At 47.0% G+C, this 18514-nt stretch overlaps 1 long non-coding RNA gene across 1 annotated transcript in view; it reads right to left on the reverse strand.

Annotated features, from left to right (window-relative positions):
* LOC309608656 overlaps nt 1-18514 on the reverse strand; it is a 39506-nt gene that overhangs the window by 18260 nt on the left and 2732 nt on the right. The window contains exon 2 of the long non-coding RNA XR_014233039.1: nt 7568-7865. This is a non-coding gene — a long non-coding RNA (uncharacterized lncRNA). The remainder of the gene's footprint in view (nt 1-7567; nt 7866-18514) is intronic.

The following is an 18514-nucleotide window of genomic DNA, read 5'->3' on the forward strand; positions in this document are numbered from 1 at the left end:
CTAGAGATTATCATACCAAGCAAAGTAAGTCAGAAAGAGAAAGACAAATACCACATGATATCATTTATATATAGAATCTAAAATACAACACAAATGAACCTATCTAAGAAACATAAACAGACTCACAGACATAGAGAAGAGACTTGTGGTTGCCAAGGGGGAGAGGGTTGGGGAGGGAAGGATTGGGAGTTTGGGATTAGCAGATGCAAACTATTACATACTGAATGGATAAACAACAAGTACAGGGAACTACATTCAATAGCCTTTGAAAAACCATAATGGAAAAGAATATATATATGTATAACTGAGTCACTTTACTGTACAGCAGAAATTAACACAACACTGTAAATCAACTAAACTTCAATAACATTTTTTAAAAATAAAAAATAAATCAAGAAGGAGAGGTTTTTTCCCAGGTACCTGGGGTTACGGAGATACCATTAACCGAGATGGGGAGACTGCAGGGGGCAGCAGACAAGGAGGGAGAGTCAAAGGTGGAGATCAGGCTTTGGGGGTTCAGGCTTTGAAATCTGACATCCAGATAGAGATGCTGTGTAAGCAACTGGATATATGGAGCTGGAGTTCAGGGGAGAGGTTCAGGCTGGAGATTAGAGTCTCATATCATCATCTCTGTGAGCCTTTTGTAAGATTTCCCACAGAGATTCCTAAATTAAAACAAGTCCTTTGTGCCCCAGTTTGGGATGCAGAAAGGAACTATAATTTAAAAACCAAGAAGGATTAAAACATAGAGAGACCAGCTTTACAGAAGAAGCAGAGGGTTAACAGGCTGGATTATAAAGGTTGACAGGAACGTGCCAGCGGAAGAGATGCCAGAAGGAAAGTTAATGAATTGCCTTCGTTGAAAAGATGAGAATGACATTAAACCAGGATTGCCCTGGAAAACTGGTGATAGCCGGGCGCCTGGCATTTTGGCGAGTTGCTTTCCTGAGACGTGATTTATGAACAAGAGCCAGCACGTGATGTTGTCATGAAAAGCGCAGCCTCCAGAGTGACTTTTCTGGGTTTTCATTTCAGTCCCACAATTTCTTTTAACCTAGAACGAGTAATTTAACTTCTCTGCACCTCCGTTCCTTCAGCTGTTAGATCAGAGTCACATGGCTGCTCACTTCCTGGGCTGCTGTGAGAACTCAGTGCTATGACTGCGTGGCCCGGAGTCCGTGCTCCATGAACATTAGCTCTGATCGTGGTTACCTGTCTCCCCCACTTCTCTCTGACTCCACGAGAGCCTTAGATTCACTCTCACTTACCTCACCAGCTCATAGCCTAGTGTCTGGGAACAAGTATTTGTGGAGTTGAACTGAACAGAAAAGTGGCACCTCCCATGGCATTAAGGACGGGACTGTCACCACCCGGATTCACCTGTGCCCGCGAACATCCTCTCCTTCCCTCCTGCTCTCCTGGGTTAAGCACCCCCGTGTGCCCTGGGTCCCAGCCCCTCTCACCTTCTCCAGAACTGCATTCTATTATCCGTCTCTCTTCTTTATTTTCAGCCTCTTCTTAGGTCATTCTGCTCTGCATTTTAACATGCTCGGCGCTCTTCTACTTTTAAAGACATTTAAAAAAATCACCCCTCCACCCCACTGCCCTCTCTGGCTATTTCCTGATCTCCGAGCTTCAGTTCTCAGCCAAACCTCTGTAAAGTAATGTACAGTGTCTCCGCTCCTCATTCCTCAAACCATTGCAAAGGGCTTCTACTCAAACTTCCCTTCTCCAAAATGGCTTCCTGCAGGGTCACCAATGACCAATGATTTTGCTAGATCCAGTAGATATTGTACAATCTTCATCTTACTTAACCTTTCAGCACATTCAAGACCCCTAGCCATTCCCTCTCTCTTGAAACATTAGACACCTTCCCCTAGTTTTCTTCCTATATTTCGAGTTGACCGTCCTCAGCCTCCCAGGCTGGCTCACCATCCAACTAGCGATTTTTAATACAATGGAACTCCTCAAGAACATGCCTTCCTATATACAATGGAATACCACTCAGCCATAAAAAAGAATGAAATAGGGACTTCCCTGGTGGCACAGTGGATAAGAATCCGCCTGCCAATTCAGGGGACATAGGTTTAAGCCCTGGTCCGGGAAGAGCCCACATGCTGCGGAGCAACTAGGCCCGTGCGCCACAACTGCTGAGCCTGTGCTCCAGAGCCTGCGAGCCACAACTACTGAAGCCCGTGCACCTAGAGCCCATGCTCCACAACAAGAGAAGCCCCTGCTCGCCCCAACTAGAGAAAGCCCACGCACAGCATCAAAGACCCAACGCAGACAAAAATATATAAAATTAAATCTTAAAAAAAAAAAGAAAAAGAACTAAATAATGCCATTTGCAGCAACATGGATGGACCTAGAGATTATCATACTAAGTGAAGTAAATCAGACAAAGACAAGTATCATATGATATCAGTTATATGTGGAATCTAATAAAAATGATACAAATGAACTTATTTACAAAACAGAAACCGAGGGCTTCCCTGGTGGCGCAGTGGTTGAGAATCTGCCTGCTAATGCAGGGGACACGGGTTCGAGCCCTGGTCTGGGAAGATCCCACATGCCACGGAGCAACTAGGCCCGTGAGCCACGATTACTGAGCCTGCGTGTCTGGAGCCTGTGCTCCGCAACAAGAGAGGCCGCAAGAGTGAGAGGCCCGCGCACCGCGATGAAGAGTGGCCCCCCGCTTGCCACAACTAGAGAAAGCCCTCACACAGAAACGAAGACCCAAACACAGCCAAAAATAAATTAATAAAAAAAAAAAAAAAAAAAAAAAAAAAAACAGAAACCAACTCACAGATCTTGCAATCAAACTTATGGTTACCAAAGGGGAAACATGGGGGGACGTGATGAATTAGACGACTGGGATAACATATACCCACTAGTATATATAAAATAGATAACTAATAAGAACCTACTGTACAGCACAGGGAACTCTACTCAGTACTCTATAATGGCCTATATGGGAAAAGAATCTAAAAAAGACTGGATATATGTATATGTATAACTGATTCACTTTGCTGCACACCTGAAACTAACACAACATTGTAAGTCAACTATACTCCAATAAAAATTTTTAAAAATAAATAATAAAAGTAAACAATTAGCTATAGGAAAAAAAAAGAACATGCCTTCCCACTCTAAATTCCACCCCTAGTCAATTTCATCCACTCACAAGGCTTCGATATCTCCTTCAACACTTATGATTCCCAGTTCAAACCTCTTGTTTGAACTTCAGGCCCACGTGGAAGTATGACAAGCACCTCAGACCAATATATTCAAAACCGGACTCACTGTCTCCACTCCTCCCCAGACCCAGACCCCCTCTCACATTCCCTCTCTCATAAGCAGGAAAGTGGGGGTCATCCTTGACTTTCCTGTCATGCGACGCCTATAATTCTATCAATCCTCACATGTTGCCAATTCTCATCTTCAGACTCACCCTCTTCCCTCGGTCGTCCTTGCTGGGAGAATGAAGCACTGACCACACGGCTCCACTGTGACAGGAGAGCTGGGGGCCCCAGTCCAGGTCTCCCTTGGACTCCGCCCTCTGCGCCTCTTACCTCTGCTGATTCTACTCTGTGTCCTTTTGTGGTAATAAACTGTGACCATGCGTAGAAGAGCTTTTCTGAGTCGGCAAATCCTTCTAGAGAATTTTGAACCTGAAAGTAGTCTTGGGGACCTCCTGCACATCAACAAATAATCAAATGCTAACAACGATTATAGTCTTAGATGCGAAAGAAATGAAAACGGGAGAACTGTTTTGTTTCTTGTAAGACTAGATGCATATCCCAAACCTGGACCGTGCTGATAGTTGTCTTTGGGGTGGGGCGGGGGTGGTGGTGGTGGAAGGAGTAGTTGGTGACTAGAAGCTATTAGGAAGTGACTTTCACATGTTGAAGATGACAACTTTGGAGCTGAAGGCACCTTGCAGACAGCATCCAGTTCAAGGACCCTCTCTTGGCAGAAAAGGTGGTGGAAGGAAGCCCAGGGACATAAAATGAGTTGACCCAGGACACAAAGCTGGTTCAAATAAATCCAGTGCTCATTGATCATTAGGTGCCAGGCACTCGGCCAGATGCTGAGGGAATGGATTCCCTGGGTTCAAGTAACGCATGCAAGAGGCTTGGCTGGGGCAAGGGGTACAGGACGCCTAAGTCATGTTTGGCCACTGCAGCAGAAGCTGAATGACTGAGAGCTGTCCGCACGCACAGTGGTCCTCAGGCCTTTGCCGTTGCCAGCCTGCCACATCCAGGCACCGTGCAAAGCAGAAGAGGAGGGAGCCCTACTCCCCAGTGTGTGCTAGGGGTACAGCGGGGATAGTGGGGGGAGGCAGGGAGGCGACTTCAGGAGAGACATTCACGGTGACCGGGAAGCTGCCGCTGGGGCCCTGGCCTCCCCCAGCCCAGTTCTCCTAAATTTGCACATTTTGGAGAAGACGGCTTGGTTATTACTGTAGCAGAGAGAACTACTATATCGATACAAGGTGAGTGTGCTTAAACTTAAGGGCCTCATCACTCAAATGAATAGGACGGTGACTTTTTTTTTTAAGATTTTTTTGATGTGGATCATTTTCAAAGTCTTTACTGAATTTGTTACAATATTGCTTCTGTTTTATGTTTTGGTTTTTTGGCCCTGAGCCATGTGGGATCTTAGCTCCCCAACCAGGGATCACACTTGCACTCCCTGCGTTGGAAGGTGAAGTCTTACCCGCTGGACCACCAGGGAAGACCCGACAGTGACTTCTAAAGAGATGAGAGAGCCACTGAGGCCGTGAACCGGGCAAAAACCAACCGCATTTAAAACCCAAGGGCGCTGGGAGCTCCATCAGTCAGGGATCACGCTCGCTGGTGCCGTCCACCTGCGGCAGGGCGCGTGCGCATTTCTTGCAGGTAGAATCAGGTGAGGGAGGAGTGCAGGCCAGGTCCGCCCTCCACACACACAGGTACCCAAGGTGGTTTGCAAGCAGGCTGCTGGCTCGCTTTGCTTTTGGCTCTGGCTCACAGGGTCGGTAATTAGCGAGACCGTGACTGGAGTCCCATGAACGGGGACCTGGGGCAGAGGACAAGGTGGCTGAACACGCAGAAATCGCCGCCCTTTCCCCGGGAGTCCAGGGTCTTCCCCAGAGCTCTGGGGGGTGGCGGGACGAGGCGGCGCTGGGAGGAGAAGGAGGAGCACCTGTGGGGACCCGGCCAGTGGGGTCCCCCTCGCTTGTCTGTTCTGGGTCCTCCTCTAGGGCTCCTCCTTTCAAGGCCTCTGTATAGTGTCCTGGGGGTGCAAGAACAAAGCTCCACAGGCTGGGGGGTTTGCACAATGGACACTTATTCTCTCACAGTCTGGAGGCCAGAATCCGAGATCAAGGTGTGCACAGGGCAGGTTCCTTCTGCGGGCTCCGAGGGAGACAGTTCCAGGCCTCTCCCCTGGCTTCTGGGGGTTTGCTGGCCACCTGGGGTGTTCATTGGCTTGAAGACTTATCACCCTGATCTCTGCTCCATCTTCATGTGGCCTTCCTACTCGCTGGGTACCTGTGTCCAAATTTCCTCTCTTTATATGGACGCCAGTCGTGTTGAATTAGGGGCTCACCCTACTCCAGCGTGACTGCATCTTAACTAATTACATATGCGGCAACCCTATTCCCAAACAAGGCCCCATTCGGAGTTCCTGGGGGTTAGGACTTCAACATGAACTTTGAGGAGACATGACCCAAAGCTCCCTGCTAGGAGCCTTTATGTCCCCCACCCGTCCACTCGGACCTCCCCGCACTGGTCCAGAGGGGTAGACTTCTGCTCTTCCCCCAGGAGGGGTACTGAATGCTGCCCGTCACTCACTGCTCCCTTCTCTCATTGGCAGGACCGGCAACGAGAGGACAGAGGACACTGGGCCTCATTTACCACATGACGTTAATTCCTTCTCCCTCAGACCGCCGCTCTCCCTGCGCCGAACAAATCAGACCAGGCTCTTCTGGGTACTGCCCCTCTGCCTGTGATGGGGGTGAGTTAGGGTTACGGTGGGAGGTGGGTCCACCAGCTCCAGTTCAGCGGCACCTGGAACTCTGCTCCTCCCAGGCTATTGGGCACTTGCGTGGCCCATTAATAAAGCTGATACGTACCTTGGTTTTCAGTGGCTCCTTGTGAATCTGTTTCTCAGTTGGTTAGAATCTGACACATTTATTACTCAGTATATATTTAATGAATGGATTAAGCCTTGCTTTGAATACAAATGAGTGTCCGTGTGTGCATGAGATTGCAGGGAAGCGGGCGGAGGAGGAAAGGGAGGCAGGAAGGAGGGGAAGGAGAAGAGAGGGAACACTAAGTATCTACCCCACACCTGGAATCCCCAGGAACCTGCAGGGCCTTAGAAATCATCTGCCTTATGGCTTTAGACACCAAGACTTTAAACTGTGGTCGTAATACCCTCATCATGGCAGACCTCCCCGGCCTTAGGAGCTTCTCGGGTCTCACTCAAAATTGACCACGGCTTTCCCAAACTAGCTTTCATTTCCTCAATCTTGAGGGTCAGAATCACCCAGCACCTCCCATCTTCTCCTCCCTCCCATCAAGGTCAGCAATGCTGTCATAAACCAAGGACTGCTGTCTTTTCGCACCTTCTCTTTCGTAGTGAACTAAATCTACCCCGTCACACACACACATCTCTCAGAATCGGAAGAAGAAAATAATCCTAAATAATCACTCCTAAAAGGAGTGTGAAAGCCCTTTGTAAACTTTCTTTATAAATCACATTCCTTTTAGAGGGAGTCTCAGATACCTTCTGAGAGAGTGGGATATAAAGTAACTCAAGCAAAACTTTTTAATAACGGATTCTCCCAAATTTTTCTGAGGAAAGAAGAGGGAAGAAATGAGTATTTGTGAACAGTGTAAAAAATGCCCAGAAATATGCTGGAGCCCTTGTCTCAATGAGATGTGATCTCCCCAGCAACTCTTGGAAGCAGACAGTGGTGCCCCATTTAAGAGCTGGATAAAATAATAAAAAGGGACTCGGGGAGATTAAGTGACTTCACTGTTAAGTGATAAAGTTGGAATTTGGGCTTAGCTCTGCCTGATGTTTTCAAGTGCATTGGGGTTTTCCCACTCTAGGAAAATTTCCTCAGCCCCAATTTCCAGGCAGACTCTCGTTAATAAATGTGTGTCACAGAAAGTCCTGGCCAAGGCCACGAAAAGAAAAGCAAGGGTGTCGTTATATCAGCTCCACCTTCTCTGCCCAAGGCTTCACAAAGAAGATGGTTTAATATGAGTTCAACGCTTTCGTCGAGAGTTATTCTACAGGAATGCAGGAAAGGCAAGGCCTGTCCATCCTTCACGTATCTGGTATAGAACGGTCCTCAGTGTCTCCTGCCCCTTCCAACGTAACATCCTCACCGAGAGAAAATTAAGGCCAAATGATTCTGGCCCAACATGAGTTTAGTGTCAAAGGAAGAGGACTTCGTTATATGAGACTCACGCTGACACTGTACTCATAATACAGGACAGAGTCCAGGCTGCAGAAACAGAGAGACCCTAACATAAAGGACAGTGTCTTAAAGAAAAGCTGATTGCCTTACCGCGTAACAGTCCCAAGGTCCAGATGGTGAGCCAGGCCCTTTCCAGCTTGTTGCTGCGCTGGCCGCAGGCACCGTCTTCCTCCCGAGGTCAAAGCTGGGTGGTGAGCACGTTCACGTTCCAGCTGGCGAGGAGGGAAAAGAGCTCCATTCCGGGCTGGGGCTCATTGTCTACGTGGGAGATGACCTAGAAGCTGCACCATCGTCTCCGCGTGCATCCCTGCACTTGGGCACAAGGCCACACCAGCAGCAAAGGAGACGGGCAGCGCCATCTCTCGCTGAGCCCCACGGCGGTCCACTCCTGCGGAAGACGGGGGAGCAGATTGTGGTGGCCAGCTAGCAAACTCTGCCGCGGTAACAATCACATCCCGCAGCGGTGCTTGGCTTCACAGCTGTTAGTGCTTTCATACCCACCACTTCGTGTAATCGAGCAATGAACCGCTGAGTAGGTAACATGTACCTCATGTTATGCATGAGAAGATGGGGCCAAAGGGTTAAGGGACTGGGGTAAGGTCTAACCGTAGAGTTTTAAAAGCACCATGACAATGGACCCGTATGGTAGAGTCGAAAAGCAAAGCCTGTTCCGTGTGTTTTAGCCACATTTACTCAGCAATTACTAAGAACCACAGAACTGAGAAACAGGAGGAGAGGGGGGATCCGCGGCTTCAGAGGCTTCATGGCAGCTGGGAGGGTGAAACAGTATTCTCTGTACCGCGTGGCCATGAGGACTGCAGGACAGAAAGATGGACAGTGACAGCCAAGGACACAGAGGATCATTAGGACATAGCGAAGACAGCGGTGATTTCTGGAGAGTAACAAAAACTAAATGATTTTCCTACCTTGAGTGGGAAAAACAGTAACTCTAAAAGTCTCCAGTAGAAAATGGAGAAGAAGGGTGTTCACTGAGGAAAACTAAGGTACTCAGAAGGAATTATGGCTCTCCTATGCCCTGGCCTTATGTTCTCCCATCCTACCTTTTATTCCAGCCAGTGCTGGTGTACCCTGATGCGGTTGTACCCCGATGCAGGTATACCCTGATGCAGGTGTACCCTGATGAAGGTGTACCCTGATGCGGTTGTACCCCGATGCAGGTGTACCCTGATGTGTGTGTACCCTGATGCAGTGGTATCCTGATGCATGTGTACCCTGATGCAGTTGTACCCTGATGCAGGTGTACCCTGATGTGTGTGTACCCCGATGCAGTTGTACCCCGATGCAGGTGTACCCTGATGCAGTTGTACCCTGATGCAGGTGTACCCTGATGTGTGTGTACCCTGATGTGTGTGTACCCTGATGCGTGTGTACCCTGATGCAGGTGTACCCTGGTGCGGTTGTACCCCAATGCAGGTATACCCTGATGCAGGTGTACCCTGATGTGTGTGTACCCCGATGCGGTTGTACCCCGATGCAGGTGTACCCTGATGCAGTTGTACCCTGATGCAGGTGTACCGTGATGTGTGTGTATCCTGATGCGTGTGTACCCTGATGCAGTTGTACCCCAATGCAGGTATACCCTGATGCAGGTGTACCCTGATGAAGGTGTACCCTGATGCGGTTGTACCCCGATGCAGGTGTACCCTGATGTGTGTGTACCCTGATGCAGTGGTATCCTGATGCATGTGTACCCTGATGCAGTTGTACCCTGATGCAGGTGTACCCTGATGTGTGTGTACCCCGATGCGGTTGTACCCCGATGCAGGTGTACCCTGATGCAGTTGTACCCTGATGCAGGTGTACCCTGATGTGTGTGTACCCCGATGCGGTTGTACCCCGATGCAGGTGTACCCTGATGCAGTTGTACCCTGATGCAGGTGTATCCTGATGTGTGTGTACCCTGATGTGTGTGTACCCTGATGCGTGTGTACCCTGATGCAGGTGTACCCTGGTGCGGTTGTACCCCAATGCAGGTATACCCTGATGCAGGTGTACCCTGATGTGTGTGTACCCCGATGCGGTTGTACCCCGATGCAGGTGTACCCTGATGCAGTTGTACCCTGATGCAGGTGTACCGTGATGTGTGTGTATCCTGATGCGTGTGTACCCTGATGCAGTTGTACCCCAATGCAGGTATACCCTGATGCAGGTGTACCCTGATGAAGGTGTACCCTGATGTGTGTGTACCCTGATGCAGTGGTACCCTGATGCATGTGTATCCTGATGAAGGTGTACACTTATGCAGGTGTACCCTGATGCGTGTGTACCCTGATGCAGGTGTACCCTGATGCGGTTGTACACTGATGCAGGTATACCCTGATGCAGGTGTACCCTGATGCAGGTATACCCCGATGCAGGTATACCCTGATGCAGGTGTACCCTGATGTGTGTGTACCCTGATGCAGGTGTACCCTGATGTGTGTGTACCCTGATGCACGTGTACCCTGATGTGTGTGTACCCTGATGTGTGTGTACCCTGATGCACGTGTACCCTGATGCAGGTGTACCCTGATGCGTGTGTACGCTGATGCATGTGTACCCTGATGCAGGTGTACCCTGATGTGTGTGTACCCTGATGCGTGTGTACCCTGATGCAGGTGTACCCTGATGAAGGTGTATCCTGATGCTCCTGGCCACACTTCTGACCCAGGCGTCTCTGCCCCAGGGTTGCCCTGACACTACAGTGCAGGACACCTGCAGGAATCTGCCCAAAATTCATGCATCCACAGGCAAGAAAGCCTTGGCCATGGGGCGCAGCACCAGCAGACAACTGCTCCCTCTCTGTCCCAGGTAGCACCGTCTGAGGCACATTCTACACACTGCTAGGTGGTACCAGAGGACCAAGCCTGTGATGGTTAATTTTATATGTCAATTTGGAGGGTGTTTTTGGATGAGATAAACATTAAAATGGTGAACTTTGGGTAAAGCAGAGTGCCCTCCATAGTATGGGTGGGCCTCATCCAATCAGTTGAAGCCTTGAAAGGAACAGAGACTGAACTCCCTGAAGCAGAAGGAGTTCTCCAGCAGGACGCCTTCAGACTTCGTCTGTACCATCAGCTCTCCGGGGTCTCGAGCCTGCCGGCCAACACTGCAGATTTTGGACTTCCCAGCCTCCATAATCGCACAAGCCAATTCCTTATAGTAAATCTCTTGGTTCTACTTCTCTGGAGAACCCTGGTTAAGACAGAGCCCCAGCACCAGCTTGAGAATGCACTCTTGTATTGGTTTTCCTCTTTCCCTGTTATACTCCCCCAGTCTCTGGAATCACTCACTTTCCCAAATCAATTAACTATGTGCATGCCCCTGTCCAGACTTGCTTTCAGGGGGCTCCTCAGCCAGGATACAATGTTTGCATATGTATTACTGAGGGTAATCAGTATACAAGCACATTCATAGCTCAAAGACAGCCTTACGTGTTTGCTATTTCCCAGCATCACAAGACCTAGAACCCTGGCTGGGATGCTGAAGTGTTTTGGAACAAATGCTGCCAGTTCTTCCCACCTCCCCAAGAAGACTGTGCTGCTCTCCGCCAAAGCACAATATCTTTCTGTATGCCCCATGTTGCTTAGCATTTGGGAAGTCTGCAAAGATGCTTGCTGCACTGGATTGAATAGTGTATTTTAAAATTTGCCTATGTGTTGTCATGATGTAGATACACTGTGGACCTGTTACTGTTCACGTTATATTATTTGATGAATACAAATACAAAGGATTCGGCTGAGAACTTCAGCTCTAGTGTCACGTGGGCATGGATTCAAGCCTCCGTTCCTCCGCTAACTGGCTGTGGCACAGCATAATCTCTCTATAAAGAAACATACGTAAATTTTTCTGCTGAAAGAAATAAATGTCCACCTATAATTACCTTCCCAGCTAAATGTCGATACAACAATGAGGAAGACAAGAGGTTTGTTATTTGTTTTTTTCTGAAGAGCCTAAAAGAATACCACTATAAAGATTTGCACTGAAATAAATACTATGGGATTTATTTCAGAAAGAAAAGATTTGAAAAAGATGTAAGAAAAAATGGTAAACAAAGTAATTGGTAACTAACTACGTGGCAACTCTAAATCAGCACCGACTGTTTAAAAACAACAGCAAGAGTAAATGATTTGAAGAATATAAAAATTAGCTGTAAGTAAAATGATGGACAATAATGATATATAAGACAGGAATGGGTATGTATTTGGATTAAAGCATTTAAAAGTCTTGGAATTGGACTTCCCTGGTGGCGCAGTGGTTAAGAATTCGCCTGCCAATGCAGGGGACACGGGTTCGAGCCCTGGTCCGGGAAGATCCCACATGCCGCAGAGCAACTAAGCCCGTGCACCACAACTACTGAGCCTGCGCTCTACAGCCTGTGAGCCACAACTACTGAGCCCGCGTGCTGCGACTACTGAAGCCTGCGTGCCTAGAGCCCATGCTCTGCAACAAGAGAAGCCACCGCAGTGAGAAGCCTGCGCACCACAACGCAGAGTAGCCCCTGCTCGCCGCAACTAGAGGAAGCCCGCGCGCAGCAATGAAGACCCAACGCAGCCAAAAATAAATAAATAAAATAAATAAATTTTTAAAAAAAGAGACACCAGAGAGAGACCTCTTTCCTTCTTTCTCTTGCTCTCTTTCCCTCTGCAGCACACCACACACCAAGGAAATGCCATGTGAGGACTTAGTGAGAAGGCGGCCATCTACAAGCCTCAAGAGACTTCTCAACTGGAACCCTGCTAGAGCTTGATCTGGGATTTCCAACCTCCAGAATTGAGAGAAAATAAATGTCTCTAATTTAAGCCACCCAGCTCATTTTGTTACGGCAGCCTGAGCAGACTAATACACCACATTTGGCTCTAGAGAGATGACGATGAATCAGACAAAGCCCTGTGCTTTAGGAGCACACTGTCTACCAAGAAGAGACATCTCATGAAAATACAACATGAAGAGTGCTTCCACCTCGGCCTGGGAGATCTGAAAGGCTCCACAGACCACACATTTGAGCCAGGTTTTCAAAGAGGCCCGACCAGGAGAAGAAACAGCAATCCAGGCAGAGAGAACCCCCAGCAAGGTCCGAGAGACTTTAAAAGGCAGATGTATTTGGTGAACACTGAGTGGCTAGGGGGTATAGAGGGCATGACAGGGAACGCTGGAAGAGGCTGAAAAGATAGACTGGGGCAAGATGTGAAGGTCCCTGAGTGTCAAAACCAAAGACTTTAAATTTCAATATAAGAAAATATTTATGAAACAATATATTCATTTACTAGGGCTGCCGTAACAAAACACTACAGTCTGGTTAGCTTAAGGAACAGAAATTTCTTATAGTTCTGGAGGCGAGAAATCCAAAATCAAGGTGTTGGTAGGGTTGGTTTCTTCTGAGGCCTCTCTCCTTGGCTTATAGATGGCCATCCTCACACGGTCTTCCCTCTGTACATGCATCTGTGTCCAAATTTCCTCTTATAAAGACGTCATTCATATTGGATTAGGGCCCATCTTAATGACCTCATTTTAACTTAATTAATTCCCTAAAGACCCTGTCTCCAAATATGGCCACATTCTGAGTCATGGGGGCCAGGACTTTAACATCTGAATGGGCGGGGGGGGGCACCACTAGGCCCATAATACACAACTATCATATGTACAATACAAGGAAGTTTAAGACATTGGCCACTAGGAAAGTGATTCCTTTTACGCCACTGGTTCATTTCCTCCCCCCAATGGACTCCCAGGTTTTGAAAGAGTTCATTTGCCAAACTACATGTATCAACTTATAAATTCCTCATTTTTAAAAATCAAAGACAATACGTCAGTCAACTCTGATTAGCAGGCAACATCTAGAACTACCATCTTAAGTTGATAAAATCTCAACCAAGAGAAAAATTTGACATCTTAATTAAACTGTGAAGACTCATTGTGGGGCAGATATGTGACTACTGTTAAACTTTTTGAAGCATAACACTTGCTGAAGTGTATCTTCCTATGTACACAGACACGCTGTGTGTGTCTCTATCATAGCACTCTCATACTGTACTGAAATTCCTGTGGTTATGTGCCAGTATCTCCCTCCAGCTTCTGAATCCCCTGTAAATAGGGACGGTGTCTCATTTATTTTCACATCTCTAGCTATGCCCCTGACTGTGTGAAACTGTACTAAACCCATTCCCACACCTCTAAGATCCCTAGAGAGCAGAGGGCCACAGAGCTGGAAACCAACGTTCCAGGATCTTACTTGTACACAGGAAGATCACACATTCATGTTCATACGCACACACAAACTCCCACGTTAAATGCCAAGAAAGCATGATATTGATAGTGCTGTGGGATTCTGAGGACGTGCCCTGCAAAAGCTGGAGCCCTCAGGGACGACTTACTAGAGAAGGTGAGATGAGGTTTGAAAGAATAAAGGAGAATTTGGAAAAGCAGGGAAGAGGCGAGAAGCATTCAGGGGAGGAAATAAGAGGAAATACAGGGATTGAAAGATGTTTTATGGTTTTCAGTAATTAAATTTTTTAAATTAAAGTTTAATATACAGAGAAAAGTTTACAGATCATATGGGTACAACTCGATGAATTATCAGAAAGTTAATATATCTACATAACCCCCTTCCAGATCAAGAAATAGAACATCGTTCTCTGTATCTTTTTATATCTTTAAATGTTGATCCATGGCATGTTTTATCCATTTGAAAATATAAGCATAAATGAAAAACAAACAAAAACATAATGGGGGGATATATTCTGTCTCCTAGGCCCATGTGAATAACGGCCACCCAGAGATACAGTCTTATCCCCAGGAATTTTTAAACGTGACTTTATCTAGAAAAGAGGTCTTTGCAGATGCGACTAAATAAAGGATTTGGAGATGAAGATAATCCAGGTGGACTATCTGGGTGGGTCCTAAAAGCCATTGAAAGTGTCCTTACAAGAGAGAAGAAAAGGAAGTTAGCACAGACCCACAGAGGAGGTGATGTGAAGACAGAGGCAGAGATTGGAGTGATGCAGCCACAAGCTCAGGAATGTTGGGACAACCACCAGAAACTGTAAGAGGCAAGAAATGGATTTTCCCCTAGAGCCCTAGTGGGAATTTGTTATTGCAAGCCTAGGAGACTATTATAAGGGTGAAGTAGTAAAAGAATACCAATTTATTATTTTATAATTGTTTTGAATTTCTTATTAATTTGGCTTGAATTTTTTAGCTAGGGCCCTCTCTTTCCCAGTATCGAGGCACCTGGGAAATGTAATTAGTAATGTTTCTGATGTGGATTATCTTGTTGTATAAGGGCTCTGTGTTCAAGGAAATGTGTGAAAATCTGAGTTAAATGCTTTTAAATAACTTCATATCACTTCTCAGATCCTTTTATTAAGGAATCATATTTGATAATGTGCTGGTGAAGCTCCAAGATTGTGGCGATAACATATCCCAAACTTATTGGACCATAGAATTCTCATACTTTAGAGCATTTCTCAGCAGTGGTAGTCCATAGGGCATTCGTTGGTAAACGCTGAAGGGCAGCAAAGAAAGGACAGCCTTGCGGAATTTCACTTGGACCAGGAAGCGGCCTCATGGTGAAGCACCCCTGCCCCACTAAACAGGTCATTCCTGTGGGAACCAGAATGATTGTCCTCCAGGTTCCTCACTTCTTCACCTGGACAGAGATGAATTCACATGGCAAAAGTTTCTTCTCCAAACCCAGCTTATCTGGTTTTCGTCACTAACAAAACCTTCTTTCGATGAATTATTTTCTTAAATTTATTTTTATCATCAATTAGGCCAAATAGTTTTCCCTAATCAAGGAGACTTTATCCAGTGGCTGTTATTAGTTTCCTAAGGCTGATGTAACAAAGTACCACAAAAAGCGTGGCTTAAGACAAGAGAAATTTATTCTCTTGCAGTTCTGGAGGCCAGAGATCCAAACTCTAGCAAAGGCCACACTCTCTCCAAAGACTCTAGGGGAGAATCCTGCCTTGCCTCTCCAGCACGTGGTGACTCCAGGTGGTCCTTAGCTTGCGGCTACATCACTCCATTCTCTTCCTCCATCTTCACATGCCCCTCTTCTCTTCCTCCCTCCGATAAAAAAGCCTATCATGGCATGTAAGGCCCACCCGGAAAATCCAGGAGTATCTCATCTCAGGGTCCTTAATTAGGGACCTTAGCTTAGGATTCCCGCCCGGAGTTCCCGATTTGCTTTCCCCGGCGGCACCTTTTAAAATAACCACTTAGAGTTGAGCCTGCGAAGTTATAAGGGACCTTATAAATCCTGTTCTCTGTGTCCTGCTCACCGTGACCTGGGACAGAGGCTGCCCTCCCCCAACTCATTATGCTCCCCCACCCTCATTTCTGGGACCTGTAAGTAATAAATCTTATGACTTTGCTTCCCTTGCGGGAGTGTATTGAAACCGCACCTTCAGTCAAAACGACCCCCCCGCTTTTTTTTTTTTAATTTATTTTTGGGTCTTTGCTGCTGTGCTTGGGCTTTCTCTCGCTGTGGCGAGCGGGGGCTACTCTTCGCTGCGGTGCGTGGGCTTCTCATTGTGGTGGCTTCTCTTGTTGTGGACCATGGGCTCTAGGCACGCGGGCTTCAGTAGCTGTGGCACAAGGGCTGAGTTTGCTCCGTGGCATGTGGGATCTTCCCGGACCAGGGATCGAACCCGTGTCCCCTGCATTGGCAGGCGGAGTCTTAACCACTGCGCCACCAGGGAAGCCCGACCCCCCACTTTTCACCTTCCCAAAGAGGGAGCTGGGATGCTGAGGGAGCGCCCTGCTGACCCCCATACGGGTGGCTTGTGTCTCCTCATTCAGCAGGGCACCATTTCACATTCTTTTCTTTTTTCTTTTCTTTTTTTAATTAAAAAAAAATTTTTTTTTTTAAGGGGGCTTTATTTATTTATTTATTTTGGCCGCGCGGCACGCGGGATCTTAGTTCCTCGACCAGGGATTGAACCTGTGTCCCCTGCAGTGGAAGTGCAGAGTCTTAACCACGGGTCCGCCAGGGAAGTCCCTGCACATTCTTAATCTACCAGCCACAGCCCCCCCAACACAACAGAAGTTAAGTATCTCGCTCAAGGTCACAAAGCTAGGAAGTAAAATGCAAGCAGCCCCACATTAACTTCTACCCTCTGTGCTGCCCCCGCTTGTACCTACTCCAACTGTGGCCTCAATTGCTCAGAGTAGGAAGAGACTACCTCCCTTGTTTTCAATATTATATCCAGTTAATGCAACCTAAGACCATATGGCAGTCACGTCATGCCTGGGCACTTGGATATTGCTAAATGCATACCCACATCTATTCTCCTCCTCTTCCTTGTCAAAAGGGTCCACTAAAGTCACAAACCGGGAGAAAAAGTACTTGGCAAGGTATGTAAGGGAGGCGGGGAAGGGGTGGACAGGCAGGGAGAAGGCTGAGAATAAGAGAGGGCCGGACACGAGAGGAAGCAGGCGAGGGATGAGAGCGTGAAGCAGCAAGCACGTCAGCACGGAGCAGCAAGGACAGAGCCAGGTGCAGGAAGACGGTGGGCTCGCTTAGGACACATCGTACGAATCCCGTGTTCCCGTTACGTTATTCCTACGAGTCCTTAAAGGCAGTCCAGTCACGGTACTCTATCACCTAGAAAAGTGCTCCCAGACAGTAGCCCTTGAAAACTGTTAACCACTCATAGGTACAAGCAACCAAGAAGGAGAAGAGGGTCGTGTTCCACATGCTTTAGATACAGAGGCGAACAGAACAAGCCGGATCTCTTCAAAGACACAGGAAACCTGCCCTTGTGTAGTTTCCACACCTTCTTCTCCGAGACCCGTAACCTTAATCACTTTACAGCTCTATGTGCTCTGCTAACACTGTTCCATCACCACCCCGCACTTCCTCTCCACTGACACAAAATCCACTCATCCTTGGAGGGCATTTAGCCCCAATGCTGTGGATATTTTCTTGATCACTTCTGCTTGTGGTGATTTCTCGCTCCTTGCAACTTGGAACAATATTTGCCTCTGTCACCACTGGCCCACGATGTCCCTCGATGGTTTTATTATTTAATTCTTAGCTAATTTTGCTCCCCCCCAAAAAGATACAATATTCTACTTTATAGAATTCATAGTATTGGAACAAGTTTTTTCTTTAACATACTACATATTGTTACTGCTTTTTTACTGACTGTAAAGCCTCAAGATAAAAATAACAGCTCTAGAAAATTTAGCCATTAGTTTTCCTTTTGCACTGAAGCCTGAAATATGAAAATACAAGTCAATGGACCGCAACCTCCAGAACAAAATAAGTCAGGCATCGCGCAAAGTCTCAGGAGAATCCAGCTGAATCCCAGGTTAACGTTAATTTTTAATTTTGAAGCTAACTGTGTTGACATTGAGAAAAATGTAGTCTAGAACCTATGAAAAGGAACAGGGATTCTCTGACCCATAAGTAACGTTTCAAAGAGCCTACCGGAAATCATAAGTCTAACTCATCATAAAACTGCTCCAGCTATGACATCACAGTTCTTTGCTTTTAGCTGGAATAACAAGAACCTGGTGAGATTACATTAGTTCTGGCAAGGAGGCAAAAACCTCTGCATGTCGGTTGCATTTCTGATTAGTAAAGGGAAACTGAATTATCATTTCACAAATACAATCTTTGATAGTAAACAAAATCTTTTAGAACAAGAATCCTATTCGAAAAAAATAATTTAAATCCTTTCAGTGTCTGAGGAGAGAAAACCTCCAAGAAACTTAAAAACAGGGGCTATTGTCTTAATAATAATGATCCATTTATACCGAGCCCTTGCTGTGTGCCTTACATCAATGTTCTCCTTTAACACTCACAAATCCATGAAGGCACTATTACCTTCAGCTTACAGATGAGGAAACTGAGCTCAGAGTTCAATAGCTTGTCTGAGGCCACCCGACTGGTATGAGCCATGTTTAAGAATCAAACTCAGGGCTTTCCTGGTGGCACAGTGGTTGAGAATCCGCCTGCCAATGCAGGGGACACGGGTTCGAGCCCTGGCTCGGAAAGATCCCACATGCCGCGGAGCAACTAAGCCCGTG

This window comes from Balaenoptera borealis, assembly GCF_965194805.1.
Source record: "Balaenoptera borealis genome assembly, chromosome: 13".
Lineage (NCBI taxonomy): Eukaryota > Metazoa > Chordata > Mammalia > Artiodactyla > Balaenopteridae > Balaenoptera > Balaenoptera borealis.